We start from the raw sequence: 13,626 nt of genomic DNA on the forward strand, positions 1-13,626 counted from the left end.
TATGTTGACCAAACTCTACATACACTGAAGTAATCTAAGCAAGTTGATTGGCAGTCAAACTTGCCAACTATTAAAGGAGCTCAACCTCAAAATATTAAGCCTACCATCTATGTGTGAAAACACGAATTGTTTCCACTTTGAAAATTCCATTTGCTACTAATGCTTCTTGTGAGAGGTTGAAAGATTTTTTTTCAGAATCACTTTCTTTTCACTAGTGTTAGCACACTAGTATATTTAACAGAGACATTTACATGCTTTGCATTTTAAGTGCCTCGGAAATCCAAGCACAGAGCCTGCACATTTCCGCTGCACCATCAGATGTAATGAGTTATGGTACTATCGGCATGTTGATAAGCTATAGCCCAAAGAAGAACAAGAAGGAAGTATAAAAAATATGGCCAGAGGATGGGATAAAATTATCAGCTAGTGTGTTTTCCTGTTTGGTTTTAATCTACATTTAATTAAATTCTTATCTTCTGTGTACTTATGGTCGCATTTGAATGGCGAGACTGCATTCATTATGAATGGTAAAACTTAACTCAGAGAACATTACATGTGGCTTCTTTAAAAAAGAGAAGAAGAAAAACGCTGTCTTTATTCTTTATACTCAGGTCTTATAAAAAGAGACCAAACTCTCTCTTAGGTCAAGTGCAGTAGCACTTAACCTTTGGGTTAACTGATTTGGAAAAGTTGGACTTAAATCAATTTTTAATGCTATTTTTTATTTTTACAATTTGGAAATGTTATCAAATTCTGAGCTTGAACAGAGCTGGCAAGGGAAGCACTGAAGTGCATTAAGGAAATGCCTTCTTCATTCTTAAAAACAGAGATGATAACAGGAAGTTTTTATTAGTGCTGCAAAATGTGTGCATTAGTCTGCATCCTTAATTATTAAAATCATTACATTCCCTTGTTTTTATATGCTGAAATAAGAAAAAAAAATGCCTTAGTTACTATTTAAAGGTTTTTTTTTCCTTGTGTCACAGACTCTTTGAGTTCATTCAAGCATCCCTATATTTCAGAAAAAATCACACAATGCTTTGAACATAGCATTTGGTTACACACATACTGGTTTCATAGCGCTTCAGTTTTGTGCCAGGAATGTCAGGGCAAATTGAGAATATCCTGAAAACCACTGGTATCTGCAATAACAAGCAGGGTTTCCTAGGTCAACTTGAAGACTGTGTCAGCCTTAACAAAGGGAAACAGAGGCAATGTTTCTGATTGAGGTTTCAATGTATATTAATGAAGAAGTGAGGTTTGAGATCAGATTGGCTATCCCTATTGACCAAAATTCACCACAAGCTAGAACAAAACTTCTCCATAGTTACTATACTACACACACACACACACACACACACACACACACACACATGCTGAGAGAATACAAATGAATATGTCTCATATTTTTATAGCTTTTCTTAAAAGCAGTAGTTTATGAGTAGTACTTGTGTGCTAGTGAAATAATCACATTTCAAATGAGCGTGTGTTTTTACCCTGTTATTTTATGCAATGGGGAATACTAACCAGGAGAGGTTTAACATTCCAACTGAATGCTTAAATTTATTTATTTATTTATTTTTAGGTATTATTTTCTTTTTATAGATTAGAAAGTTGAGAGTCAATGAGATTACATAGCTTACTCACAGCTAGTAGGCGGCAGACCAGGATTCAGGTTCTTGTCTGTCTCTGTTCAAATACTTAATGCTTAAATTTAAACACATATAATTAAACAACGTAGTTACCAATGACATACTGGCATATTTCTCCCAAATATCATAAATACATTGGGAATGACTCCACTTTTGAAAGGAGCTGTAAACATCCCTACAATTGGGCCAAAAAAGTTTTTATCTGAAACACTGGACACTCCAAAACTTTGATGTCTAATAGGATGAAAAGACCTTCTATTAAGCTAGTGACCACTCATTTTCTCAGACTCCAAAGAGGAGAAAAGATTTTCAGTATATATCCCTTATACTTCAAAGGTTTCTTTTTAAAATAAGCATTTTTTTGGTTGGGCATTTATACAATTCAGCAGATGAAATGTCATTCTCTTGTACATAAGTGAACATTAAAATCACAACAGGGAAGAATTAAAAAAACAGTGATAAGGTGGTGCGGTGGTAAAGAATCTGCCTGCCAATGCAGGAGATACAGGAGATGAGGGTTCGATCCCTGGGTCGGGAAGATCCCCTTGAGAAGGAAATGGCAACCTACTTCAGTATTCTTGCCTAGAAAATTCCATGGACAGAGGAGCAACCTAGATGTACATCAGCAGGCAAAACAGAAAGCCCAGAGATAAATCCACGCACCTACGGACACCTTATCTTAGACAAAGGAGGCAAAAATATACAATGGAGAAAAGAGAATCTCTTTAACAAGTGGTGCTGGGAAAACTGCTCAACCACCTTTAAAAGAATGAAACTAGAACACTTTCTAACACCATACACAAAAATAAACTCAAAATGGATTATAGATCTAAATGTAAGATCAGAAAATATAAAGATCTTAGAGGAAAACATAGGCAGAACACTCTCTGACATAAACCACAGCAAGATCCTCTATGACCCACATCCCAGAGTAATGGAAATAAAAACAAAAATAAACAAATGGGACCTAATTAAACATAAAAGCTTTAGCACATCAAAGGAAACTATAAGCAAGGTGAAAAGGCAGCCTTCAGAATGGGAGAAAATAATATCAAATGAAACAACTAACAAAAAATTAATCTCCAAAATATACAAGTAACTCATGCAACTCAATACCAGAAAAATGAACAACTCAATCAAAAAGTGGGCCAAAGAACTAAACACACATTTCTCCAAAGAAGACATACAGATGGCTAATAAACACATGAAAAGTTGCTCAACATCACTCACTATTAGAGAAGTGAAAATCAAAACCACAATGAGTTATCATCTCACATAAGTCAGAATGGCTGCCATCAAAAAGTCTACAAAAAGTAAGTGCTGGAAACGAGCGTCCACAAAAAACAAGTGTGGAGAAAAGGGAACCCTCTTACACTGTTGGTGGGAATGCAAACTGGTACCGCCACTATGGACAACAGTGTGGAGATTCCTTAAAAATCTGGAAATAGAACTGCCATATGATCTAGCCATCCCATCGCTAGACATACACATCGAGGAAGTCAGACTTGAAAGAGACACATGTACCCAATGTTCACTGCAGCACTGTGTACAATAACTAGGACAAGGAAGCAACCTAGATGTCCATTAGCAGACAAACGAATAAGGAAGTGTGGTACATATACACAATGGAATATTACTCAGCTACAAAAAGAATATACTTGAGTCAGTTCTAATGAGGTGGATGAAACTGGAGCCTATTACACAGAGTAAAGTAAGTCAGAAAGAGAAATACCAATACAGTGTATTAACACATATATATGGGATTTAGAAAGATGGTAATGATGATCCTATATGCAAGGCAGTAAAAGAGACACAGATGTAAAGAACAGACTTTTAGATTCTGTGGAAGGCTAGGGTGGGACGATTTGAGAGAACAGCATTGAAACACGGATATTGCCATATGTAAAATAGATGACCAGTGCAAATTCGATGCATGAAGCAGGGCACTCAAAGCCGGTGCACTGTGACAACCCAGAGAGATGGGATGGGGAGGGAGGTGGGAGCAGGGTTCAGGATGCGGGGGACACATCTGCATCCGTGGCTGATTCATGTTGATGTATGGCAAAAACCACTACAATATTGTAAAATAATTAGCCTCCAATTAAAATAAATTCATGATCAATAATATTACATGGGTCGGTAGTGTTTTCCAGCAAGCATACTACCTTTCTGTAGTCCATTCATTCTCCAACACCCATTCCCCTTCCATTCTCTTAACTTTGCTTCCTTATTAACTAAGAAAATTGTAGTCATCAGAAGAGAATTTTATTTCCACCTTGACAGCACTCAACTATAGGTAATGTCCACACACTCTGCTGTTATGACTATTATTTTGGATGTGCTTACCATGCCTTTATTTAAAGCCACCTTCCACTTTGGTGTTAGTTACTCCCCATTTTTCCTGTAAGCCTCAATTTTTCAGTCTCAACGAGATCATTCCTATCAGAATGAAAACATCATACTTTTTTGTATGTATTTTTTTTGTATCTTTATTGTAAACAACAGCAACAACAAAAACCCTCTAACTCTTATTTATCTGCTCACATTTAAAGCAAGGGTTTCCCAGGTCGCGCAGGGGTGAAGAATCCACCTGCCAATGCAGGAGACACAACAGACACAGGTTAGATTCATGGGTCAAGAAAATCCCCTGAAGGAGGAAATGGCAACCTACTCTAGTACTCTTGCCAGGGAAATCCCATGGACAGAAAAGCCTGGTGGGCTACAGTCCATGGGTTTCGACACAACTGAGCTCACATGCTCTTCAAGATAATTAGAGATACCAAGGGAACATCTCATGCAAAGATGGGCTCGATAAAGGACAGAAATGGTATGCACCTAACAGAAGCAGAAGATATTAAGAAGAGGTGGCAAGAATACACAGAAGAACCATACAAAAAAGATCTTAATGACCCAGATAATCATGATCACTCACCTAGAGCCAGACATCCTGGAATGTGAAGTCAAGTGGGCCTTAAGAAGCATCACAAAGCTAGTGGAGGTGATGGGATTCCAGTTGAGCTATTTCAAATCCTAAAAGATGACACTCTGAAAGTGCTGCATGCAATAGGCCAGCAAATTTGGAAAACGCAGCAGTGGCCAAAGGACTGGAAAAGGTCAGTTTTCATTTCAGTCCCCAAAAAAGGAAATGCGGAAGAATGCTCAAACTACTGCACAATTGCACTCATCTCACACACTAGTAAAGTAATGCTCAAAATTCTCCAAGCCAGGCTTCAACAATACTTGAACCATGAACTTCCAGATGTTCAAGCTGGATTTAGAAAAGGCAGAGGAACCAGAGATCAAATTGCCAACATCTGCTGGATCATCAAAAAAGCAAGAGAGTTCCAGAAAAACATCTATTTCTGCTTTATTGACTATGACAAAGTCTTTGACTGTGTGGATCACGACAAACTGTGGAAAATTCTGAGAGATGGGAATACCAGACCACCTGACCTTCCTCTTGAGAAATCTGTACACAGGTTGGGAAGCAACAGTTAGAACTGGACATGGAACAACAGACTGGTTCCAAATAGGAAAAGGAGTACGTCAAGGCTGTATATTGTCACCCTGCTTATTTAACCTATACGCAGAGTACATCATGAGAAACACTGGGCTGGAAGAAGCACAAGCTGGAATCAAGATTGCCGGGAGAAATATCAATAACCTCAGATATGCAGATGACACCACCCTTATGGCAGAAAGTGAAGAAGAACTAAAGAGCCTCTTGATGAAAGTGAAAGAGGAGAGTGAAAAAGTTGGCTTAAAGCTCAACATTCAGAAAACTAAGATCATGGCATCTGGTCCCATCACTTCATGGCAAATAGATGGGGAAACAGTGGAAACAGTGGCAGATTATTTTTCTGGGCCCCAAAATCACTGCAGATGGTGACTGCAGCCTTGAAATTAAAAGACGCTTACTCCTTGGAAGAAAAGTTATGACCAACCTAGATAGCATATTAAAAAGCAGAGACATTCCAACAAAGATTCATCTAGTCAAGGCTATGGTTTTTCCAGTAGTCATATATGGATGTGAGAGTTGAACTGTAAAGAAAGCTGAGCACTGAAGAATTGATGCTTTTGAACTGTGGTGTTGGAGAAGACTCTTGAGAATCCATTGGACTGCAAGGAGATCCACCCAGTCCATCCTAAAGGAAGTCAGACCTGAATATTCATTGGAAGGACTGATGTTGAAGCTGAAACTCTTAACACTTTGGCCACCTGATGAGAAGAAATGACTCATTTAAAAAGACCCTGATGCTTGGAAAAATTGAAGGCAGGAGGAGACAGGGATGACAGAGGATGAGAATGCTGCACAGCATCATTGACTTGATGGACATGAGTTTGAATAAACCCCAGGAGTTGGTGATGGACAAGGAAGGTTGGTGTACTGCAGTCCATGGGGTTGCAAAGAGTCAGACACGACTGAGCTGAACAGAACTGAACTGAGCACACATGCAGCAGTAGCATTTAAAGCAAAACTCCTTGAAATACTTTCCTCTTTTTGTGCTCTCTTAGTTGAACATTTCAACAGCGCTTACTTCAGCATCTATTGGTTTTCTTGTCAATATCATCAAAGTGAAAGTGTAAGTCGCTCAGTCATGTCCGACTCTTTGCAACCCCATGAACTGCACATTCCATGGAATTCTTCAGGCCAGAATACTAGAGTGGGTAGCTTCTCCCTTCTCCAAGGGATCTTCCCAACCCAGGGATCGAATCCAGGTCTCCCGCACTGCAGGCAGATTCTTTACCAACTGAGCCACAAGGGAAACCCAAGAATACTGGAGTGGGTAGCCTATTCCTGCTCCAGTGGATCTTCCCAAGCTAGGAATTGAACTGGGGTCTCCTGCATTGCAGGCGGATTCTTTATCAACTGAGCTATCAGGGAAGCCCGGATATCAGCAAAGCCATTGCTAAATCCCGTTTCTTGGATCTTGTCTTACTTCAACATCAGAAAAACAGAAAACAGTTTCTCTGTGAAAACTTTTCTGCCCTTGGCTTTCCCTCAGCACCGTCTCCTGGTTCTTCCAATCTCACTGGCAGCTCCTTCTCAGTTTCCTTCGCTCAGGGTCTTCTGAGTTCATTTGCCACACTTCCCTCCTCCTTCATTTTGTCCGGGCACTCTAGGTTGCCCTGCTGTTCATGAAACATGCCAATGCATTCTTGCTTCTACCGTGGATATTCCTGCCTAAGACAATTTCATGACTAGACTCTTTATTCCCTTTAGAATTTCTCCAATGCCCCCTTCTAAATAAGGTCTTCCTTCACCATCTTATTTTATTTTGCCACACCAGCAGCATGTGGGATCTTAGTTCCCCACCCAGGGATCGATCCTGTGTCCCCTGTATTGGGAGCACAGAGTTTCAACCACTGGATCACCAGGAAGTCCTACTATCTTATTTTAAATTTCAAACCTCCCTCTGGGTTTTTTCTGACTTCTTTTTTCTCTATAATGCTTTTAAACATTTAACCAAGGATACATTTTGTGTCTTTATTTATCATCTTCCTCCTCTCTTGGGATATGAACTCTTAAGGGAAGAGGTTCACTGCTGAATTTGGTGTCTAGGACAACACCTATCACACATAATAGGCCTGCAGTGACGATTTACTGGGTAAATAAAGTAGACCACTATTTTAACTTTTTATTACGCTTTTATGTTCTATAAGAAAATGGTTTTCTGTCTATTTTCCATGACTCTGAAATGATTATATTTATATATTAGTGTGCTGGACTTTTGTGGTATTTTACTAATATAGAATTGCACACCCATAATTAAAGCTAATTTTACTATTTTTACAATGTGATTTGGCTTTAGGGTGTATTTCTATGCTATTAAAATTATTTACCATTATCTTTTTTATTGTTTTATTCTTCATATTGCATTAGAATGAGCACTAATATGTTGGCATCAGCCACAGCTCTTATATTTACATTGATTAATTCTTTTTGAACCCCTCTTCTTCTTCTCTCTGTGTTTTTATCTTTGCCAGAGATGGGAGAGGATGATAAAAGCATGTTTGTGAAATATTTTATTTCTGATAGACAGACCTATGTGAGGCAAATGGATTTAAACGCTGCATAATAGTTGCCATTTCTGAACCCAGTTTTGACTGTCTGTGAAGCATGTAATAAAATTAAGAAGAGCATAAAGATTGGATTTGGGTGGATTACCTTGTCTTCAGGATCGATTATTTTGACCTAAGTCCATTAGCCAAAGTGTCCCCATATTAAGGAGCATTTTTCACATTTTAAGCCAAATACAATAATTTCTGGAGTTAGGAGAGCATAAAGGGAAAAGAAAAGGGGGTCATAAGGAAGCAAACTTGTAGACAGAAACACAAACTTCAGCCCTCCATGAAACAGACCTGAAAGCATGACACTATTATTTGTATTGGCAGCGCTTCCCTTACAAATTGTTGGCTTTTTTTGCACCAACCTCTAACCCACCATTTCTGAAACATTCCTAAGAAGACTTGAAAGACACTGTTAAAAGCATATCTGCCCAGAAGCCCTGGAAAAACTATAGCTGCAAAGTGTCTTTACTGTTTATATAAGAGCAATCAAAGGTATCAACAAGCAAGACAGCTGAAAGTGCTCTCTCAGAAAAAGAAAGCAAAATTGATCCAAACTGAATATTTCTATGAAACGGGTTACAGGGAATTCTGCAGCCAAGTAGGCATCCCCCATATGCTTGTGTATTCCTCCCTATAAACATGAATATTCATAAATACAATCCCAGTAGATGGGAACAACCTAAGTAAATTACTGAACGTTAGGAATAGAAGAAAAACCTTTAATGCAATTCAAGTACCCACACGGACCTGGACGGTTGGCATCAAATAACTGGACAAAAATATTACAACTACATTGACTTCAGTTGTTATAATCTGTGACTGAGTTGTTTGATCTGTATTATTTACCATGGTAAAGGTGAAAAGTTGTTACTTGACCATTCTTTAATGCTACTCTTGCTAAAATCTATAGTCTTTTCCCCCTTTTCCGCTTAAACTGAGGTCAGAGAACAGAGAATCATTTGAAGCGTGCATTATTTTACAGCAGTGTTCTCAGAGGTTACTGAGGCAGTCACTCTTCTCCTTAAGGACCTGGCACTTAAATATTTTATTTCTTTACTGGAATTTGTTGTTGTTGTTGTTATTTACTTCTTAAGTTTGTCACTGTCCCTGCTGCCAACAAACACTTCACTTTCTAATTCAATGTCAGCTGGGAAATCAACTAACCAGTCTGTATAGATTGTATCTAAATTAAGAGTTCATGAATTCTCAGTGAAGATTTGACATGCTCTTACAGTGATAAAGTGTTAGACTAAAATACAATACAGTTGTGATATCTAACCAAAGTTTGGTTTTTTAAAGCAAAATCTATATTTGCATCTATTGAAATGTATGCCTACATGTACATTTAGGTGTTTTTGTTTGTTTTCTCATCTTTCTAGGTTGCTGGCCCTGTTCTGGAACAATGCAAAAATATGTAGAAGATATATATCTACATTACATATTACTGTAGTATTTGCTCACGAGAGCACCCTCCACAACAAAACATTAACATTTAAAAGTTATATTGGGGAGGAGCTTCTTGATTAGAGAAGGCCAAGGTGCAAGCCTCTTCTGTGGTCCCCATCTGGTTTACCCTACACCAGCTGCCTCTGCCAGGCCACCCAAATTTGACCCTAACAAGATTAAAGTTGTATACCTGAGGTGTTCCAGTGGGAAAATCAGTGTCACAGGTACCCTGGCTGCCACAGTCATTCTCTTGGATCTGTCTCCAAAGGAGGTGGGTGATGACATGGCCAAGACAACTGGTGAAAAGTTGGGAGTACAGTGAAACTGACCATTCAGAACAGGCAGGCCCAGGTTGAAGTGGTACTCTCTGCCCCTCTCTGAACATCAAACCATTCAAGGACCACCCAGAAATGAAAAAAAAGCAGAAAAACTTAAAGTTCAATGGAAATAAGGTTTTTGATGAGATTGCAAATATTGCCCGACTGATGCAGTACCAACCTTCGGCCAGAGAACTCTCTGGAATCATTAAAGAGACCTTGGAGGCTGCCTAGTTTGTGGGCTGCAACGCTGAGGGCTGCCACGCATGTGACATGACCGATGATACTGGCGGTGGGGTAGTGGAATACCCAGTAATTAAGACTACAGAGAAAAATATTTTGATAAAGGGTCATTGATAACCAAAAAGAAATATGGAATATTCAAATAGTTACAGGGAAGTCATATCAACTCTTCATGAAATATGAAGATACTTTGGTAGCAATTCTTCTCAGATTTATGCTCAATGTGGTCATGCATGCAGACCACCTGTCTACTAAGTCTGAGGTTGTGAACTAAAGTCGTGAAGAAGGCCACAGACAAACTTCAATAGGTTCATGAGCACCCTAAATGTTATGCAATATCACATGTGTATATGCACACATTTTATCTGAATGAATTAAAAATGTTGTAAGAAAAAACTTTGAAATACTTAATGACCAAAGACAAACTCTAAATAAATTGATGAAATAATAGTAGTTAAATTAGTTTATTATTCAATGTGAGAGTGACTGATATTCTATCTGGCATTAATTAAAATAGAGATATTGCTTATAGAACAAATGTCTGTATGGACTTGCATTGCATTTGTAGAAGAAACAGTTCTTGTGTACAGAAGCAGAATTCAAATGTTTAGGTAGTGAAGAAGTTACCTAATAAATTACAATATTCTTGTGGAATGATGCTTCCATGTGTAGCCAATCATTGGGAAACCCAATAAATAACCCAAGCACCAATAAATCCTCAAGTGTTTATTAATTTCTTACTCTGCTTCTAGGGGGTCTGTGCAGTGGTGATAATATGACTCATAGGTTTGTCTGAACAATTATCAATATGCTTGGCATTTTATTCCACAGTGTGGAAGAAATGAAAGAAATTAATAAACGTCAACTGCTAGCCCTGTGTACTAACTATTGAAAAAAATTCTTTATTTTTATCTGCTTACTTTTCAAAGGATGCCAAACTGGTTCCTTATGAATGTGATACCCATTGGGGCTAGTGTTAATACAGTAAATTAGACTATCCTGAAGTGTACTGGAGGCTCAAGGTCAAAGCCAGTTTGTACTGAAATGAATATTAACTTGACTAATGTTTCCAAATGTCTAAACTGCAGAGGTATACTAGAAGTTTACAGATGTATCTTTTATTTGAATTCATGTTCCTTCTGTGTTCTCTACACTTAGGGTATCCAATTTTAGATTATAAATGTATTGGCATCTGCAATGTGATTTGATTTCTACTTTAGTTCATTAAAATTGTAACCATCATGGGATACTAAAATTTCACTAGATTAGAGAAACAATATCAATGCTTTTAAACTGGAAGATGTGTAAAATCGATACTTAAAATATCTCTTAATTAAAGAAGCAAGCTAAAGTGACATATCATCTTTAACTTGTTATCGCTAACATTACTTTTGTCTACAAGTTGGGATAATCATCTTTCTAGGTGCTTACAAAGATGTTACATTTCTGAAAACAAGATAAAATAGGTATTTACTTTTCTTGAAGGTCCTCATGAGAAGGATTAACACAGTTTGCTGTGTGTTACTGGTCTACCTACTGGATAGACACATCCCAGGAGACACAATTTGGACTCATATGCTTCCCAAGTGGTACAGCGGTAAAGAATCCGCCTGCCAGTGCAGAGGATTCAGGAGACAGAGGTTCGATCCCTGGGTTGGGAAGATCCCCTGGAGAAGGAAATGGAAACCCTTTCCAATATTCTTGCCTGGAAAATTCCACACACAGAGCAGTCTTTGAGGGTTACCACAGGGTTGCAAAGATTTGGACACAATTTAGCAACTAAACAACAACAACAATACATAAAACAGCAAAAATGTTTCTTCCTTCCTGCCAACAGCTTAACACTCACATTTCCATCCATAAAGAAGTTGGAAGGACTTAAAACTGATTCAGATTATATGTTTATGATGACATGATCACTGGATTTTTGGTGGTATTTCCTTACACTTTATTTTTAAAAATTTAAACCACTTTATTGAGGTAAGATTGGCTTACAAAAATCAACATATTTAATGAATACAACTTGATGAATTTGAAGACAAGGCTACATCTTACGTATTATTCTGAAAATTTAACAAGGTCTGCTTTTAAAACCCACTTCTACAATATTGTCTGTTAATTAAAATTCTTCTTAAAAATAACCAATATTTTATATACAGTGGAGTCTCACGGGGCTTCCCAGAAGGCAATAGAGGTAAACAACCTGCCTGCCAATGCAGGCGATGAAAGAGATGTGTGTTCAATCCCTGGGTCTGGTAGATGCCTGGGAGGAGGGCACGGCAACCCACTCCAGTATTCTTGCCTGGAGAATCCCTTGGACAGAGGAGCCTGGTGGGTTACAGTACACAGGGTTGCAAAGAGTTGGACGTGACTGAAGCGACTTAGCACATATACATGGAGTCTCATGATCTGTTCTGTGTGTGTTAGCCGCTCAGTCGTGTCCAACTCTTTGTGACCCCATGGACTGTAGCCCGCCAGGCTCCTCTATCCATGGAATTCTCCAGGCAAGAATACTGGAGTGGGGTGCCATTCCCGTCTCTGGGGAACCTTCCCAACCCAGGGATAGAACCTGGGTCTCCCTCACTGCAGGCAGATTTAGAATTTTAACCATCCTAGCCATCAGGGAAGCCCCCATGATCTGTCCTAAATAGAGGTTTTAAAATTTTTTCATATTGGAAAGGAAACTGCTATTAAAATGATAAAAATTGAGTTGTTTTTGTAAATAGAGTAAATCAGGTTAATTTTTCAATTAAAAAATAAAAAAGACAAAGCAAAGAACTTCACCACAACTTTAAAATCTGTAACATACAATGTATCCAAGACATTTTTCCTCTGTACTGCGTTAGTTGTCTAAAAGCAACAGTATCATTTCTTTCTGTAAGGGCACATTTTCATATTTTCACCAAAAACTGCTAGCAAATCACAAATTTTCTATTCACTTTTTTCAGCCAGCAACAAATTACAAATCCCGCAGGGATATTTTCCAAATATATAAATTTATAAGCCTCATACTAAAGGGACAGGTTATCATATTTATTGACTAGGTAACAAAATAGTCACAGAAATCCGGAAAAAGAACTATAAAAGAGGTTCCTTGCAGACCTCATCTGGAGTGAGGAAAGTAGAATGATTATCAAAACTGAACTAGGAGGAGAGTTAACATGTGTTGCCTGACTGAGTCAAGTCTCTGAATGAAAAATTCTTAAGCCATGACCATCTTGCAAGCTCAGAGACACTGATGAAGCTATAAAGCAACAACCTCTTGTGACTTTAGAAGTTTCTGATTTATCAAGTATTGAGAAGCATGGGATAGGAGCCAAATGAGCCATCCTTAATCCAGTGCAGAGTGTAGTCTAGGCAGTTAGGAATTGCAGTTTTGTGAAGCCTACAAAACGGAGGACTCGCCCATCTCCCATGTACTTGCTGTCTTCCGAATATTTCTCTGCAGACAGCATTTTTTTTTTTCTACAACTCAACTTGCTCAAAGAGAAACATAAAACATTTGGCATTTCCTTAAATATTTTGGAATTTCCTGGTAACATAAACATTTAGAAAAATGTTCATATATAGAATTCTTTGCTTATAAACAGATATATAAAACTATTTGTAAATACAGCTTCATTTTACAGTGACATGAAATGGCTCAGATGCAAGGCTATTTCTGGAGTACGTAGGGACAAGAGTCATTGCTAGTGGGGTTCTAGATAAAATACACTGCAACTCTTCCTTTTGCATTTATTCAGGAGAAATAATTTTAAACAGACATTAAGCATAACTCCATGGAAGCAAAACGCCCTATGACATGGAGCTGTGTAGCCTAAAGATGGAAGATGAGAGAGAGGACTGTTGTTGGACGATGACTGTGCACTGTGGCTCGTAGGGTAGACGTCCTTCTT

The 13,626-nt window shown here is 38.2% G+C and overlaps 1 protein-coding gene and 1 pseudogene across 1 annotated transcript in view; one reads left to right on the forward strand and one right to left on the reverse strand.

Annotated features, from left to right (window-relative positions):
* Positions 1-13,626, reverse strand: part of ZFPM2 (zinc finger protein, FOG family member 2) — a 524,714-nt gene that overhangs the window by 64,378 nt on the left and 446,710 nt on the right. The window lies entirely within an intron of this gene.
* Positions 9,214-11,376, forward strand: LOC113904342 (annotated as a pseudogene).

This window comes from Bos indicus x Bos taurus, chromosome 14, assembly GCF_003369695.1.
Source record: "Bos indicus x Bos taurus breed Angus x Brahman F1 hybrid chromosome 14, Bos_hybrid_MaternalHap_v2.0, whole genome shotgun sequence".
Classification (NCBI taxonomy): domain Eukaryota; kingdom Metazoa; phylum Chordata; class Mammalia; order Artiodactyla; family Bovidae; genus Bos; species Bos indicus x Bos taurus.